The sequence below is a fragment of the Lissotriton helveticus genome, chromosome 9 (assembly GCF_964261635.1).
Source record: "Lissotriton helveticus chromosome 9, aLisHel1.1, whole genome shotgun sequence".
In the NCBI taxonomy this organism is placed as follows: Eukaryota; Metazoa; Chordata; class Amphibia; order Caudata; family Salamandridae; genus Lissotriton; species Lissotriton helveticus.
The window spans coordinates 172,382,654-172,402,328 of NC_136070.1; positions in this window are offsets into that span (position 1 = coordinate 172,382,654).

Genomic DNA, 19,675 nt, shown 5'->3' on the forward strand with positions numbered 1-19,675 from the left:
TCACATTACCACGCTACGACATTTCCTGTTACTTAAACGTAAAATCACCTGATTATCTGCTTCACATGCAGTGATAGTAACTGACAACAGACTAGACCAATACAATGTAGCCCAAAAGACGCTTAGTTTCAGTACAGATATAAAAATTTCATACATCATAAAGTACATAGATGTAATCTATTTGAACCTGAATAAAAGAGCTGTGTCATACGGTATATTGCTTGCCAATAAAAATTCATTTCTGGATAATAATACTTTATATATATATAAAGATATCAGGGATCGGAAAATCTGAAAAATTGTACTAGTACTGCAGGTCTAGTACTTTAAAAAAAACTCCTTGACCTAACAGTAACCTACTTGACCTCGGTCTCTGAAAGCGGAGCAAATGTGACAAGATAACAAGATTTAAAGGCATCTTTATTGCTCATTTGCTTTGTGAGCAATAAAAAGGCCTTTAAATCTTGTTATCTTGTCACATTTGCTCCGTTTTCAAAGACGGAGGACAAAAGTTAGTATGTTTTCCTACTCGCCAGAAAGGGCGAGTAGGACCTAAAAATAGCTCGATCTCATACAATTTACCTCGCAAATGCGAGCGGTCGAGTGGATTTGTCGAGCCCTGTATATATATATATATATATATATTCACTGAAAAAACCATAGGTTTCACACCAGTTATAGTTAGCTGAATATTTTACTCATACAAAACCTTTGAAATTCCCACGTTATAGTTAGTTGGACTCACTATAACTCGCGCGCCCGCAATCCACTGCTGATGATATCACATATTATATCATTCATGACATGGTCAGTGACATCACTGATGACATCACTGATGACATCTCAAATGACATCACTGATGACATCACTGATGACATCTCAAATGACATCACTGATGACATCATCCATGTGATAATACGATGCACCTCCTCACACTCTAATCTAACCTTTGATACACCCAGCGTAAAATATGAACTACCATTCCTGAAATTATTGACACACCAATACCCGTAACTACATACGCACTCACTGATTCCTAGGTCTACACACACATCCACTCATTCACCCATACAATCACTCATACATACAGTCACTCATCAATAGAACATTATTATATCCACTCATACACCTATACAGACACTCACACGCTGACACTCATCCACAGAGTTACTCACACACCTAGTCAGTTATGCAAAGAATCAATCACACTCCCATTTCCTCAACTACACAGTTTTACACACTAAACCTTACTTATTCAAACATATACTAACACATACTTACTCTCTTTTACAATCACTGATACAAGTACACATTGATCCATACAGTCACTTACGCAATCACAGGCTCTCATGTATAGTCATTTATATATGCCAACTCTCACATGCACTGTGTTTTACATATGTACTTACTTGGACATGGAGCACTGAGATAGCCATTCACTCACCAACACACCCATGCACACAGTCAACCACCCATACAGCTCTTTACACATGCACTCTTTAACCCATATACCAAGTGAATCAACTGCTCACACATATATGCACAGAGTCACACACCTCCCAGCCACCCACACACACACTCACCCTCACATACAAATATTTGGGCAACCAATCAATAACCCATATAACCACTCATATAGTTACTGATCAACACATGCAGCAGCTTACACAACAACAGACATACTGATGCACACATTCAGACAGTTTAGTTACTAACCAATGCATTCAGTAAGACACATTTAATCACTCACTCAAACAGTCAGTCACGCACCTACTAAATCCTTCATCCAGACCCTCATACATACACACATTCTTCAATATATAAAACATATTTTTACTTTTCAGAAACACACATTCACTGGATGATGTCACCAGTGATGTCATCAGTGATGTCATTTGAGATGTCATCAGTGATGTCATCAGTGATGTCATTTGAGATGTCATCAGTGATGTCATCAGTGATGTCACTGACCATGTCATGAATGATGTAATATGTGACATCATCAGCAGTGGATTGCGGGCGCGCAAGTTATAGTGAGTCCAACTAACTATAACGTGGGAATTTCAAAGGTTTTGTATGAGTAAAATATTCAGCTAACTATAACTGGTGTGAAACCTATGGTTTTTTCAGTGAATTTGAAAGGTTTTTTAAATGCTAATTCCTAACTATAACGAGTGTGAAACTTATGTTTTTTTCAGTGAATTTAAAAGGTTTTTTAAATGCTAATTCCTAACTATAACGATTGTGAAACCTATGTTTTTGTTAGTGAATTTCAAAGGTTTTTTAAAAGCTAATTCCTAACTATAACGTTTGTGAAACCTATGTTTTTTCAGTGAATTTCAGTTTTTTAAAACCTAATTCATTTGTAACCTACGATTATTTTTTTTGTTTGCTAATTTTTACAACAATTAATTATATTTTTTTATAAAAAAATTCATTTGTTAAATGTATATATTTTTTTAACATTTTTTCCTGGTGCGCTCAGGGTGCGCGCACCGGTAAGCTCTCCCGAGAGCGCACCGAGAGCGCTATTTCTGCGTTCGTAAAAAAAAATATGCATGAAAAGTAAATAATAATGGAAGACATTTAGTACCATACTTCTAAAAGCAGTATGTTTGATTTACAAAATGAAAATGATTTTGCATTTCCGTAAAGCTATCAAAACGTCACTTAGGCGCGGCGCGTAAGCGCCCCCGGAAGCGCCTACGTTCGCGCCGCATAAAAGCGCCCCCGGAAGCGCCTACGTTCACGCCGCGTAAGCGCCCCCGGAAGCGCTCTAGTGCGCGCAGCGTAAGCGCGTCAAGTCATGTGACCTTAAAATAACACTTTTCATTGGTTGCTAACAGTTTTTTTTTTACAAAGAATGAAATCCCCACCCATTTCCTTCACTTCTTCTTTCACTTCTGTGACTGCAAGACCTCTCTTTTTGCTCTCGGATCTTTGTTTGATTACTATCTTGGATTACCATGGCTGCCAGAGCATCCAGCAGTGAAGATGAGACAGAGGGATTTCTTGATGAAGAAGTTCCTCAGCCGAAGATAAAAGAACACTTCATATGGAAGTTTTTTTCCATTCCAAAAGATCAGAAAAAAGTAAATGCTCCAAAGGTGGAGTGCAGGATTTGTCACAGTGTCCTGTCACGGGGTGACCCCACAAAGAAATATTCATTTGGAAACTCCACTATGATTCGACATGTCGAGAGGAGGCACCCCCAGAACTTTGCCCGGGAGAGTGTCAGGGCTCTGGCACAAGAGGCTCCCAGTGATGGGGCCTCTACTTCAACCGGAGGAGAAACTACATCAGGGAGGAGGCGATCACAAGAGCTGATTCCTAACATTCAGCCTGCTTTTAATAAAGACGTTATTAAATGCAGATATTGCGATCAGCTACTTTGCTATGCGGAACAAAGTGTTCTGCTCATGGTTCGAGCATTGGATAACCATCGCTGCCGTTCCCAGCCCTAATTTTGTTTTGTTTTTTGCTCCTGTTGAGCAGTTTCCCATTCCCTGTTTTTGTTTTTGTTAAAAAAAAAAAAAAAGAAGAAAAAAAAAGTTCTTTTCAGAACTACCTCCAATTCTCATCAAAGAGCTGTATTCTTAAAAAAATGAAAAAGAGTAATTGAAGTGGAGTGCATTGAGAGAGGAGAGGAAAATGAGTGAGAAAGCAAAAAAAGGGACGAGAGGAGAAGGGAAGTGAAGTAGAGGGACTGAAAGAAGGTGAGTGTGGGGAAGGAGAGTAAGGAGAAGGAGAGTGAACATGGGGAATGTGGATATGTGAAAAAAATTTAGTAAAGGAACGGGGGTGTGGAAGGGTAAGAAAAGAGCAGTGATGTTTTGGAAAGAGTGGAGATACAGACTGGATAAAGACAAGTGAGTGTGAGAACAGGTAAGTAAGGCAGTGAAGAAACAGAGAAAGTGAAAGAAAAAATAAGAGTAGAAGACTGAAGGCCTCATTTTTGCACCTGCCTCACAGCAGGAGAAACACTGACGCAGGCCCTTTAACATGGGCCTGGCCCCATGTGAAAGGATGCATTGCTGGGGTTGCGTCACTTTTGTAACACACTCAAGCAATGAATCACTTTTGTGCTTACAGATACGTCAGAAATACTGACGTATCTGTAACTCCTTGCGACATAATGCGTCATACATTAAATATGACGCATGAGTAGAAGACTGAAGGCCTCATTTATGAGGCCATGCGTCACTTTTACGCCACCGGTGCGTCACTTTTTGTGACGCACCAGTGATGTAAAAATTGCACCTTGTTGAGTCATATTTACAAAGTGATACATCTACGTAGATGCGTCACTTTGTAAACCTTTGCGCCACATTATACCTGCGTCAGGTGTAATATATGCAAAGGGGGCGTATTGACGCAAGAAAGGGTCGTAGAGGTGACGCAGTGAAATCTATGAGATTTCACTGCGTCACTTTCAGGACGCTGTTGCGTCTAAATCTTTCGTCTGCCTCACAGCAGGTGTAAGACTGACACAGACACTTTCACATGGGACTTCCCCCATGTGAAAGGATACATCGCTGGAAATTATTTGAGAGTTATAGAGAAAGAGTGAGAAAAGTGGAGTGAATAAATTAGAAGACAAAGGGTTTGAGAGAAGGAGTTATTGAAGTGGAGTAAGAAGAATAAGAGAAAGCAAAAGAATGAAAGAGCAAAGGATGGGAAGAGAGAGGAAGGTAAGTAAAGGAGAAGGTATCAAAAAAGGTGAGTGTGTGAGTATAAGTAAGTTATAGGGAGTGAGCTTGACAGAAGAGAAGTGCGAGACTAAAGAGACGGAGAGAATGAGACTAACAGAGAGAGAATGAGGTAAGAGGAGTGTAGAAGGAAGAGGATAGAGGGAGTAAGACAAGTAATAATGAAGTGGAGTAAGGGGAGTAAGGGAAGTGAAAACAGTGAAGGAGCGAATGATGGAAAGACAGAGGAACGAAAGTAAAGGAGAAGATATGAAAAAAGGTGAGTGTAGGAGTATGGCTGAGTTATAGGGACTGAGCATGATAGGAAAGGAGTGAGAGAATAAAAAGACAAAGTGAATGATGCTAACAGAGAGAGAATGAGGTAAGGGGAGTGTACAATTAAGAGGACAGAAGTAGTAAGAGAAGGAGTTAGTACAGTGGAATAAGAAAATAAGGGAAGAAAAAAGAGTGAAGATGGTAAGGAAGGAAAGATTGAGGAAGTAAACTAAAGAAGAAGGTCTGATAGAAGGTGAGTTTGGGAGTATGGCTGAGTTATAGGCAGTGAGCGTGACAGAACAGAATTGATAGACTAAGGGAATGGAGAGAATAAAGCTAACAGAAAGAGATTGAGGGAAGGGGAGTGTAGAATTAAGAAGACAGAGGAAGTAAGAGAAGGAGTTAATGAAGTGCAGTAAGGAGAGTAAAGGAAGGGAAAAAAATAAAACAAAGAAGTAAGAGAAGAGAGAGGAAAGATAGTAAAAGAGAAGGCCTGAAAGAAGGTGAGAGTAAGAGAAGAGTGTGAAAAAAGAGAGTAAATGTGGGGATTCAGAATAAGTGAGGCAAGCGCAATAAGGGAACAGAGGTGTGGGAATATCAAAGAAGAGTAGTGAGGTTATGGAAAACAGTATAGAGAAAATAAATATTGTACATCAAACTTACCTTATAAGTAATGTCAACTTAGTTTTATATATTCATTTAAATGTATATCTGTGAAAGACAAAACAAAATAAGTTACAATATTTATAATATATATTTTACAATACAAGAGACAAAGTAGGAGATGAACAAGGGTAAGGGAGGGTGAGTGAAGGGCAGGGAGGTTGATGAAAAAGGGAAAATAAAGAGAGGATAAAAGCAAGTGAGCTTGAGACAAAGGAAGTGAAGGAGTGAGAAAATAGAGGTAGTGAAGGAAAGAGTGACAGAAAGGAACTAGGTAAGAGAGCAAAGAAAGGTAAGGAAGGGAGTGTAGGTCAGTTTTAGGGAGTAAGCATGATGGAAGAGGAGTGAGACAGAGAGAGGATCCAGAGACTGAAGCTAAGAGACAGGCTGTGAGGGAAAGGGAGTGAGGATGTGAGAAGACAGAGGAAGTGAGAAAAGCAGTGAGTGAAGTGAAGTGAAGTGTAATAAGGTGAGTGAGAGAAGGGGAATTATTGAGGGAACAAAGAAAGGAAACAATGGGAAGGGGAGTGAAGTAGAGTGACTGACAGCTGGAAAGTGGTGGATGGGAGAGAGGTAAAGGGCCATGAAGGAGAGGTTAATGAGAATATGTGAGGAAAATGGAATAAGGGAAGGGAGGTGAGGGAGAATCAAAAAAGGCCAGTAAGGGTGAGTTAAGAAGAGTGATAGAGGGTGGAAATAGATAAGTGAGCATAAGAGAATGGGATCATAATATATATTTAATAATATATAATACAAAATAATTTCAACAACATGTTAAATGGTTTATTTTTGCTGTTCTCAGAATATATTGAATTTCACTTAAAACAGTGACTTCAATAGTACTCATCATATAACAGCGGGCAAAAAAAACACAATCAAAATGATTGTGTTTAAAAAAACCATTGAATAATTTCTTAAATAATGTAAAATTTTAAAAACCATATCTAAACTCACTTTTGATCCATCCACTTTTCCACGAGGCCAAATAGTATATGGAAAGTCCTTTTCTATGTAAATTAGTCCACTGTTTTCTTAATGTCTCATTTACCCGACTTTCTGAAAGAAAAGCTCCAACACCTTTTACATTATGAAACAAGAATACTCACAGCACACACTATATGATAAAAATAAACTATCTCTATGAAAACTACATGTTTTTTTATTATCTTCATCACTCTCATTCAGAAAGTAATTTTGAAGAGCAAACTAAGTTATATTAACTGCTGCAATCTTCAAAGGCCAATTACCTTCCCTAAAACTTTGGTTGTAAGAACACTAGGTAGGAATTTAGTAAGTCAGAAGGCAAACGTTGTTTGAAACTCAATTGAGTATCATTACACAGCTTCCACCCTTTTTGACATTTTAAGTAGCATGTGTAATGTCCTGATGTTGTTGAAGGACCATCATGGTAAATAATTGCTGCAGTTGTAAAGGTTCTTCCTGAAATTGATAATTGAGAAGCCACAACATTTTTAATTAATGTTGTCAATTTAGTTCCATCAGGTCTACATCGTTGGCACATTAAAATAACATACTGTCCATATCTTCTTAAAAATAAAGTTGATGGCATTGCAGATTTACATTGACTACGGACCATGTTTTGATTTGCTGCTCTAACTACATTATTAAAAGACACTGATTTGAAGTCAAATATATAAATCTTTCAGTGTCTACTGTAGTACTACTTGAAAAGGAGCAATTGTCACAGTCATGTTGCCATTTATAAGAAAGGCCAAAAAGATTTTCTACATCTACACCTTCCCCTTGCAAAACAACAAGCATATACATTAGAAATTCCTGACAATCTTGCTGAATATTCAGTGTAAATTGATTTAGACCAGAACATATGTCTAAAACCTTTCGAATTTCAGAAACACTTTGTATTTTTGTTCTATCACTGCTACATTTTTCTAATACAGAATTTAATAAACCACAACGTGTTTGATCACGATTTTCAGCAATCTGTTCTTTTACACTTTGGAGAAAAAAAACAACATTAACCACAACATTAGCATAGCAGTTGACACCAGAACTATTTTCAAACTGAAATCCAACAACATCTTTAACTGAATCTATTTCCTTTCTGCTTACAATTACTGTTTCATCTACTTTTTTTCTTTTTGCTACAACTACACAACAATTTTTCTCATTTCTTCTTTTTCGGCCTACCACACGCTTTTCAAACAGAGGATATTGAGGTAAATTTGGAGCATACTCTCTTCTTAACCTATTATAAACTTTTACACAATTTAGATCTGCATTAATCTTTGTCTCATCAAAATCAATCAAGTACAATCCAGATAAAGTTCTGACTCGAGATAAAGCAACATATGCCATGCCCTCTTTGAACACAGAATTTCCAATATTCACCAAAGCACTATCAACACTTAAACCTTGAGATTTATGAATAGTTACTGCATATGCCAAAGAAACAGGAAACTGTTTTGTGGGTACAAATAAATCTTTCACTAGCAAAAAACGAGCAGAACAACGACAGATTTGTTGTACTTCTTCAATACCATCAAATTTAATTTTTATAATTTCAATTCCATCTCTATTTCGAAAATTCACAAAATCCACAACATGACCCATTGCTCCATTTACTAAACCTCTTTCCACATCTAAATTACGTCGTAAAATTATACGACAATTTAAAGATGCATACAGAGTCTTTTCCATACCAGCAATTTTAGATATTGTCTTCTCTAAAGAATCCAATTTTGATTTAAACTTTTCTGACAAAATAATAGTTGCTCCTTCATGTTCTATTTTATCAATAGCTTCCAGTTTCACAATTTCTTGATTTTCCAACTTTAACATTTTGGTGTTGAAGATTGAACATTCTTGCAGAGTTGGCATCAAGCATATGACAGATTTGTTTTCAGAAATTTTCTTAAAAATATTCTCTGGGAGAATGTTTTCTTTTGGAAACAAATTTGAAATTAATCGTGCATGTAAAGCTGCTTTCCCATGTTCAGTTAGTTTCCCAATTCTTAGATCTTGTAGAATATTTTTATAATCTTTATCCTTTGCCTGTCGCATATTTTGAAGTAGTTCTGCATATTTAAAAGTTAGCCATATGTTAACATTTCCAATGCTTCCTAAGCACTTCCTGGTATCTTCATGCGTAAGCATTTTAAACACTGGCTGTCCTTTCACTGGAGTTAGTTGCAGTAGATTTTCAAAAACAATGATGTGTTTGCCTCCAAATAACACATCATAGTCTGTTTTAAGAGTTTCTTGCATTCTTAAATGCACAAAAGCAATCATTACATTTGACACCATGCTTACTTCATCAATGATAAGAAGTTTCATTTTCTTTAGGAGTCTTGAAACTTCACAACAAGCTTCTCCAGATAGCTTGTGGTATTGTAATTTGTTATCATGCTCCACTGGCAGCATCAATAAGCGATGTAAAGTAATCCCCTTAATGTTGTGTGCTGCCAACCCAGTTGGAGCAGTAACAACACAAGAGAGTGATGATTCTGTTGTTTTCTGCAAATATGTTGCAATCACTTTAATCAGGAAACTTTTCCCAGTTCCTGCTTCTCCACTCACATACAGTCGGATAGGTACAAATGATGTACATGAGCACTCTTTTTTCTCATGAGATAAACCATACTCAATTTGTTGTGTGACTTGATCATATATTTGTCTCTGCTCAACGTTTAGTTCTTTTTCCAAATCTTCTAAGTCAACTCCATCCTCCTGAGCTTGTTCCATCGCTCTTTCAACTTCATCCATGGCAGTGCAGCTTCATTTTGTATAATTGGTCCTCCTAGTGGATCCTGACTCAATGAAGCAGAACTCTGACTGTCTTGAGAACTGTCTCTAGCAATCTCTACTGCAATTGTAGCTTCTTGCTGTATTTCCTCGTTCAACATTTGCAGATAATTTGAAAAAACAGGACATTCTATGGTATCCTTGGTTGCATTAAACGAATCTTCATAAGTAAGAAAACCTCCAAGTAGTTCCTCTTCTCTACGCCAAGGCTTAAAGAGTTGCAAAAGAGCTAAGTAATAAAATTCCCTTTTGTCTGGAGATTCACAACTCAATTTTCGATGATTAATCAAATGGCCTTTTCTTTGTTTCACTAGACAGCCTTCACATCCAATTACAGCATATACTCCTTTATTGATGTCTTCTGTGACGTTTTTTTTAAAAATGTAGGTTTGCAGAACTTCATAGAGACAAGCGTTCTCAAGGTGAGTACTTCTATTTGGATAGTATGTATCCAACATGTTTGTCTTCAAAATATCTGCACTATCTGGTTCTTTCTCCGCCAAATACTCTATTTCTTGTACAGATTTCAAAACTCGGTTTCGTGTTGCTGCAAGACCTAGACTCACCCAAATAATGGTTCTAGATTTGGCATATAGACTTGCTGATGACAACTGATCAGAACATGCATAGGCTCCAATTTCTCGATGCGACAGCATCTTTAGACTGTAACTGTATAATTTCTTGCTTAGACTCTTTTCATGTGAAATTTCCTCCCACATTTCCTTCAGTTCCGTTTTTTCTGATTTTGTGATGTAAGACGTCACATATCGAGCCACAGCAATAGAGTTGTCAGCCACATATTGAATATCCATGTTAGCATTCCACATGGACAAAATGACTGGGTTGTAGTCATTTATACATTTGGATTCCTCATTTCTTCTTAGGTTGTATGTATTTTTGGGTGATTTCCTTGTCACAGTATGTTGCAGAGAAGACATAAAATTGTTGACTCTTCTTTTCGATCTTACTGGACGTGGAAATGCAAAACGACATTTCGTGTAGAACTTGTCCTTGGATTTGTATTTTCCACGACAGTATTTCCCACAACGATGGCTTTGAAAGCGTAAAACTTGGTGTCTTAAATTGTTTTCTTCTGTACTTTTCGGAACAGCACATGTAGAATACTGCTCAATGAAACTCATCACTTTCTCATCTGAATCTGTTCCAAATTTAGGTGCATCTTTAATCCATACCAGCATATGTATATGAGGAGCACCTCTTGCTTGATACTCCTTTCTCCAAAAGAAATCCAACACCTCTCCAAACGGAGGATTTTTTTTGTTTGTAATAAAAGACATCATAGCTTCAAACCTATGATTGAAATACCTGCATACATTAACTGGATCCAAAGAGCACAGTTCTCCAGGTGTCTTGAATTCAATATTTTCAATGTTTTTATTTGCCTCTTGTAGAAATTCAAGTAAGTCTTCCCAAGCATACTCAGCACAGCTAAGAGTGAGGAACCATGTAGGAGTTCCTAATTTTCTTAGCATACATTTCAATTCCCCATGACGCCGGTACCAATACTCGTTAGTACCACGCTGACATGCCATGAGATTAATTAGCTGAGATTCCAAAACACTGTCTTGCAGTTTCACTTTATCCATAAAATCCCTTGCCGAAACATTTTGTAGATGTGCTCCACTTTTCAGTATATGGTTTACTGCATAGGAAAGTCCAGACAAGTCACTCTCAAACAGTAGATGGAACAAATATGGAATGCATTGACGAAACCTTGGATCTTCTGCATATAATCTTGAAGTCCGGTATTCAGATGCAGGAATTTGAACAGGTCGGTCATCATATCGTCCACCTTCACCTGTTGGAAATAACTGTGGAAAACAACAAGCTTCTAAACTTTCTTCACATACACTAATGGGACATCCTTCGGCTTTTTTCATCTGAAACAAGTCAATAGCATTCCCCATTACTTCTTTGGAATGCAATGGATGAACACTATAATGCTCGTAAATTTCTTCACTGCTAGAGACATCAACTTTTTCTATTTGTCCAGCAGAGACATCAGTGTCGTCTTGTACAGTTGTTTCCTCATCTCCCACATACACATTTTTATAGTACTGATTATTTTTTTACCAGATACAACGTTGCCTTCTTGACTTTCCTAACATCCACTAATTCTTGCCAGATTTTCTTACTTTTTGTCGGAACACCATTAACTAGAATAACCAGAGGTTCCTCTTCTACTTTTTCAACACCAATGGTATCAATATTTTTCTTAAAATCTAGAGGCAAATAAACAACTCTTCCCTTTAATCCTCTCTGTAAATCTGAAGGAGGCAATTTCCCTGTTTTAGGCTCCATGCGAATAATAGCCTGAGAAGGATGCACACATTGAATCAGAATAGACTCATAGGTATTTAAATCCATCAATTCAGAAGGAATGTCTACCAACTCCAGATTATTATGAACAGCTCTAGCAGGCATTTTGTTTTCATTTAATTTATTATAGCAATATGTACAAATACGTTGATCAGAGCCCAAATCAAAACCATTTTCAACCAACAAATAATTTGCAAAATCCTTCCACTCATTATTATTTATCTTTTTGCTTTTTACATATAAATCAACTAATCTAGTTTGATGCTTATAATGAGTCAGTCGACAACAAACACAAGAAAAATTAGGCCTTTCACTTGAATTGACCTTAAACTTTATAATTTCATTTTCAAATTTTTCTGTACTTAAAATCTCTACATTCTCTTCTACATTACCTTCCAATACTGTATCAATTTCTGCACTAACCTCTTTTTCACCAAAGTAACAAAACTCAATTTCAACACAAATGTTTTTGACATCTAATTCAGTTCCATGCAAAAGAGCACTGTTTAACTGTTTTAGTTTAAGTGCTGGACTTTTTGCATAGTACAACCTTCTCTTTTTTTTTTTTTTCTGTCCTCATTTGCCTTACCCTCAAAATGGGCGATACCAGCCACCTTGCACCACATAAAGAAGCGAACTGTTATATTGGTGGCAGGGATGTCCCAGAAGCAAAGGCGCTTTCTTTGACTCCATCTAGGTATATTCCAACCTGCAGGACCTTTATCGTAACTAGGCTGGACCCGGTCCAAGGAGTGTTCATGGCATAATCATAGGACCCTGGGGAAAAAAACAAAAAAAAAACAGAACTATCTCTAATTGATCAGCAGGTCCCAAAAAGCCAAGTTACGTTTACTACATGATCTTTTGAGGTCAGCTTTAGATGTTTCATATAAAGATGAAAGCCACCCAGAGTGTAATGGGGGTGTTTTCTCTACCCAGTGTATACAAATTTGCCTTCTTGCCAATAAAATTGCATAGAAAAGAAAACATTTCGCCTTGCCTGTGATGTTATCTTCCAGCCCAAAGATGACAAGTGGTAGAGTTATTGACAAAGATGTATTTAGGATAGAGTTTAAGGTATTCTTCACTTCTTCCCAAAATCTTGCAATATCAGGACAATCCAGGAACATATGAACATCACAGGCTCCTACAAAGTTACACTTGTTACATTTTTTGTCTAGGAGAAATTTAGAAAGCTTCAACAGTGTTATGTATGCACGATGAGCTGAGAAGAGATGGTTTCGTCTTAACCACGAAGGCTTCACGATTTTATAAAGTAGCCCGAAGGAGTTTAGCCACATCTCCTCACATTGAAGACCAGTCACCTCCCCCCATAACTCATCTGGAAGATGAAACTCCCCCTCAGTTTCCTCCAACAACTGCCAGTACCATGCGGCTACTTCTCTCCCTCCCATTGGTCGTTCCACTAACCGTTGCTCCATTATGCTAGTCTTTTCAATGTGGGCATCTATGCGGCGCTGGGATCTCACCCAGCTTTCCAGTTGAATGTATTTAAATGTGGAAAGCCCAGGGCCAACTAGATCGTATAACTCGTCCCAGGCTATTAATGATCCTTCTTTAAGTAACTGACCCCATCTTATGATGCCCGCTTGTTCTATTATGGAAGACAGGCTGTCTCTCAAACATAATGGTAGACCGGGTGAGTCCCGGATTGGAGAGTAGTTGGAATAATAGGACAAACCTAGTTTTTTCCTAATGCTAAGCCAGATTTTGGCCCATGACTGTAAGATTTTAAGTTTGATATTTTTAAAGAATTTCTGACTTCCAAATTTAAACATAAAACCTTCCACTGCTAGATTCGCCCCCATTAGCAGAGCTCTGTACATTGAATCAGTAGGAAGATTAGATCGCATTTTTAGAAGCATTCTAGAGTGTGACATCTGGAAGGCCCATGCATAATACAATAAATCCGGCAATGCAAGGCCCCCCTTCTCTCTTCTTCTTCTCAATTTTTTCCATGCTATTCTGGTGGATTTGTAATTCCAAATGAAAGAGTTAATTTCTCGCTGACATTTTTCAATCATTTTGAGATCAAAAGCCATGGGGATAGCATTAAAGACAAAGGTGAATTTTGGAAGAATACACATTTTAACTAGATTTACCCTGCCCATTATAGAAAGTGGCAGGTGAGTCCAAGATTTTAAAAGTTTTTTGCTCTCCCTGTATATTCTATCCAGATTCGTTTGTCCAATGCTGCCCACTTCTTGGGTAATTCTAATCCCTAGGTAGCGCATGAAAGTTGAAATGTTTACCCCAAGCTGTATATTTGGTAAGTTCCATACCATTATCTCGCTTTTACTCGAGTTGATGTCATAACCCAAGATATGACCAAATTCTTGAGCCCGTTGGATGACGACTGGAAATGCCTTAGCTGGATCAGATGTAAAGACCAGGATATCATCTGCGTAGAGTGCTACCCGCCTTTCCTATTCTCCGAAGATAAAAGATGTAATATTAGCCTCCTCCCGCAGAAGCTGGGCAAACGGTTCGATGTATAGGTTAAATAGGAGAGGGGAAAGCGGGCAGCCCTGCCTTGTACCTCTGGTTATGTTAAAGGCTTCCGTCAGGGCCCCATTGACCAGCAACCTGGCCGAAGGAGCACTGTAAAGTTGTTTTATAGTTCTACGAAAACATTCCCCACAGTTGAATTTTTTAAGTACGTCATTTAGATAGAGCCAATTGACTCTATCAAACGCTTTAGTTGCGTCTAGAGTTAAAGTAGCTAAAGGTAGAGAAAAAGCTGTGGCGATGTCAATGGCCCCTATCAGTTCGTGTGTTAAATCTGCTAGTTGTCGACCCTTAATAAATCCTTTTTGATCTGAATGGACTATAGTACCAATAACACCAGCCAATCTTGTTGAAATAATTGTTGTGAATATTTTATAATCATTATTGAGTAATGTTATTGGTCTATATGACCCGCACTCAAGGGGGGATTTCCCTGGTTTCGGGATAAGTACAATTGTAGCCTCCCCCCAGGATTTAGGCGGCGAATCTCCGTCTATTACGATACCATTAAATAGGGCCGTAAGCACAGGGGCGATGATATTTTCCAGTGATCTATAAATTTCTCTCGGCAGACCATCTGGACCTGCCGCTTTTCCATTTTTTGATTGACGAATAGCTTTTTTCACCTCAGCCTCTGTTATCTCAGTCTCTAAGGACTTACTCTGAGTTGTTGAGAGGGTTGGAAGTGTAATGGCTTCCAGCCATCTATCCCTTGCTTGCTGGTCATTAGGAAGATCTTCCCTATAAATCGCCTCAAAAAATTCAAAGAAGGCTCTACCTATTTCTAGGTTAGTAGATCTTGTCTCGGCCTCTCCCTCTATCCTGATTTCCCTGATGTAATTAAGGGCTTGGTCAGATTTTATTTTCCATGCTAGCACTTTCCCTGCAGCTTCTCCAAATTCAAATTGAGAGATCTTGCTCGCTTCCCACCTTTTATTTACTCTCTCCTGTAAAATATTTTCCAATTGGGACTTTAACTCGGCCAATTTTTCCTGTTCTTCTGATGTTCCGGAGGACGGGTCGATCTTTGACTCTAGAAGTTTCATATCTTGTTCTAGTCTAGTTACCTTTTCAATGTATATTTTCCGCCTATAGGAGGCTCTATTAGTAATCTGCCCTCTTAAGAAGGACTTGAATGTCTCCCAAACAACAGTTGGGCCTGCAGAATTACTATTTATATCAAAAAAGGCTAAAGAATCATCTACCAAAAATGTGACCTCTTCTTCTTCGAGCAAGAGTGTCCGGTCAAAGGACCAGGATGGATGTTTAATGGAATTTTCAAATCTCAAAGTGAATATTAATGCGGAGTGGTCAGACAGATGTGATGGTAAATAATCTATCGTTGTTAGAGTGTCCTTTAGACAGTAGCTAAAGAGAGCGTAGTCAATTCTAGATTTATGTTTAAAGCGACTATTCCTAAAGGACACCCCTAGCTTATTGCCAACTCTTTCTCTCCACAAATCCGCCAAACCAAGTTGTATCATGATTGTTTTAAGGGTTTGTCTGGATTTACCTAAATTTGTCCATGCGCTGCCCCAACTCCCACTGTCTATCCAGTATAGTTTTGGAAAGATCAGAACGTATCTCAAAGGAGAAATCGAGGCCTTTCATTGTACTGGCTTTCAAAGCGAGATTTAGAATCTTTTCTTTAAGAGTATAAGTCAAAAAGTTGATTAGCACTTTTCTAGGTTTGTGTTGTAATTTATTCCCTGAATGGTATGTTCCATCCACCCCTTCCCCTCTGACCCTGTTGGTGCGGCCGGCCCTGGAGATTGCCATCGAATGGTAAATGGAACTCCCTCCCCCTCACCATTAGAACCATTCCGCTCTATCCTGATTTCCGTAAAGCCCTTAAAACTTATCTTTTTTTGCAAGCATTCTCAGTTTAGTTCTCCCGCAGTCTCCACCCAGGTTCAAAACGTCTCCTAGCGCCAAGAAACCGCCCGGTATATGCGCACTTTCTAAGTGTTTTTAAATTCAAATTCAAATTCAAATGTTGGGACACTCTCCAGTGAGGAGAGTGGATGATTAATAAACAGACCTGTTTGCACCTAATCCTGGTCTCTGGAGATTTTCATATTTTCAACACTGGCGACGAAACTGCGCAGGGGGCAGAAGTTAATCATCTCCCCTTTGAGTGCTCTCTCCACACAAACAAACAAGAGGAAGAGGAAAAACTTGTGTCAGAAGGACAATGAAAGATACGAACTGAAAAGGTCTAGGTCAGCTGTCTATGGGAATTAAGCTGTAGCGACAACTGTTGCTTTTTCAAAGTGTCGGCTACTGCCGTGATGTCAAGATTTACAAACTGAGGAGGTGAGAGCCTGCATTCCGAGTGACTGTTGAGTATTTTCCAGCTCCCTTACGTCCCTGCACCATTGTGCCTATTCAAAGGGAGATAGAAGTTCGGGTCGTTGAGCAATTGAGCCCTGTGACTATCCCTTTAGGCTCCAGCGTGTAAGGAATCGGGCGAATGTGTTCATAATCCGAGTTACTTGAGGAAAGAAAACAAGATAAATAAAACGTACCTGTCCTCGAGGAGAGCCTTGTACTGCTTGGAAGCGTGGTTGTTCGCCTGTGGTGTCGTCTGGGCCAGGGTTTTCACTGGAGTTGACGCGCTGATCTAGTGGTCCCGAGTGCTGGACGTCCAAAGTGCGTGAGGAGCAGCGGGAAGGCCATTCGTCATTTGAAGCTGTGAGAGGTCATTACACCACCAGTAGCCCGCCGTTTTGATGGTGCTCCGTGGCCGAGTGTGACTGTCCACCAGAGTCATCGGGAGCAGGAGAGCTGCGTAGTCTGGGAGTCCTGTCAGCTCGTCAGGACTTCCTGGTAGACGGATATCTGGGACGTTCCCCGGCGCGCCGGTAGCTAAGGGCCGGTATTTCTGAGAAAAAGTTAACTCTTTGCCATCTAGGATTGCTGTCTGCTTCACAGTTTGCAGCTTGGTGGGTTTTCTTTTCCTAATAAACCTGCTGAGTCATGCCACCAGTTCGTGTGGAAGGTGGAACATCACGCAGACCTTGTGGAAACCAGGCAGTTTAACATTAATAATATATTTACCAGTCTGAGGATATATTTTGAAAGAGAGTTTGTTTTCTATAGAGGTATTCCATGTAAAGTGTAACTTACAAAAGTGTTTTCCCCCCTCTGAAGATTTTATAACTCCATTCTCGTGTTGTTAACTCTGTTAAGGATCAACTATGGCGGCAGCAAGCATGAGTCAACCCCCGCCCTTCCTGAATGAGATAGGTGAACCTGAAATCAGTTGGAAGGAGTGGGTGAAACTTTTTGAGTCTTATTTAATAGCTGTTGGAGGAGAAAAATACAAGCCTGAAAGGAAAAAACACATTTTATTACACAATTTGGGTAGGCAAGGGCGAAAGGTATATGAGTCTCTACCAATGTTAGATCAGGAAGGACAAGATGAAACAAGGGTGGATGAGTATGAGCAGACCATGGAAAAGTTAGAGAAACACTTTGGGGACAAGGTAAATGTGGTGTTGGAACGCTATAAGTTTTTTCAAAAGGAGTCAGGGGAAGCATGAGTCAGTACAGAATTTTATTGCTGCATTGTGGGGTTTAACACAACTATGTGAGTTTGGTAGTATAACTGATTCCCTTATAAGGGATCAACTTGTAAGATGTACCAAAAACCCACGCATCCAGGAGAAGTTACTAGCAAAGAACCCAGGTTTAAAGGAAGCCATTGAAATAGCTAAGTCTGTAGAACACACATCCAGATGCATTAAGGAGATGAAAACCAATGGGGAGGAAGTAGCTTCTGTAAAAGATGAAGAGGAGGGCAGTGAAATATGTAAGATAAGGTCAAAGGATAATTACAGCGTCAGAGGAGAAACTAAAGAGAAGGGACCTAAGTGCTACAGGTGTGGGAGCAATAACCATTTTGCAACGTTTTACCAGTGCCCTGCCAGGTTTGTCACGTGCAAAAGATGTAATAGGAGAGGGCATTTCGCGAGAGTATGTAGGGATGGTGAACAACATACAAGAAGTGAGGGTAAGAGTACTGAGAAGAGTACAGCCAGGGAGGTAAAGTGCATAGGACAAAGATGTGAGAAAATAATTTTGCAGGTAAAAGACATAGAAGGAACTGTAAATGCTTTTTATCCCAAATGTGATGTCTTCCTCGATGGCCAATGTGTAGAAATGTATGCAGATTCTTGCTCTCCTTACACCTTGTTGAACAGAGATGATTTTGTGTCCATGGAAAATTGCAATGTGAAACAATTGGAAATACCTGACATTTCTCCCACAGGGTATAACAAGGGAAAAATACCTTTGGTGGGCATGAAAAATGTTCAACTACGCTTTAAAGATAGGGAAACATTTGGTCCAGTGTATGTAGTGGAATCAGGATCCAATTTGTTGGGTTGGGTTCACCAAAAAAGAGCTGGGTATCATCCTAGATCCAAATAGTACGGAACAAGTTTTGCTCACTGACAAGTACCAGGGAAGTGGAAACATTTGTGAGGAGTTTGGGCAACTATTCAGAGACGAGCTAGGGTGTTTGCACATGTTCCAACACAGAATTAAGTTGAAGTATAACGCAAAACCAGTTGTACATAAACTACGCCCTGTACCCCTCAAGTTGAAGGCACCCCTAGAAGAAGAACTGCGCAAACTTTGTGAGTTAGATATAATACAATCTGTAACCTGCACAGGGTGGTTGGCCCCGATTGTTATCGCGGCCAAGGCCAATGGAGAGGGTATTCGTCTCTGTATGGATTTGCGCAGCCTAAATGACAATATATGGGTGGAAAGACATCCTTTGCCCATAATTAACGAAATGCTGAGTACCATGGGTCCAGCTAAGTACTTCAGTGTAATTGACCTGTCCATGGCATATCACCAAATTGAACTCCATCCTGAATCTAGGCCCCTCACGGCGTTCATCACCCCAGTAGGAGCATACATGTTCAAACGGATGCCGTTTGGCCTGGCGTCTGCAGCAGCTATATTCCAGAAGGCGATGCAGAAGATACTGGAAGGAGTGGGGAACACCATGTGTTTCCAGGACGACATCCTAGTATAAGGCCAAACGGAGGAAGAATATGATGGAGTCGTGAGACAGGTGTTCAACAGACTTATGGAGGCAGGCCTGACTGTGAAGAAGGAAAAATGTAAAATAAAAGTGAAGGAAGTTGAGTATTTAGGCCACAAGATTTCAGAAGATGGATTCAGACCGAAGGGCAGTTTAATCCAAGCGGTGAAGGAAGCACCCAGCCCCAAGAACAAGGCAGAACTAAGGTCCTTCTTAGGGCTCTTAGAGTATATGTCAAAGTACGTGGACAATTTTTCTGCCAAATGTGAGCCCATGAGGGAGTAAATGAAGAAAAACAAGGATTTTCTATGGAACAAAGAGCATGATGCTGTGGTAA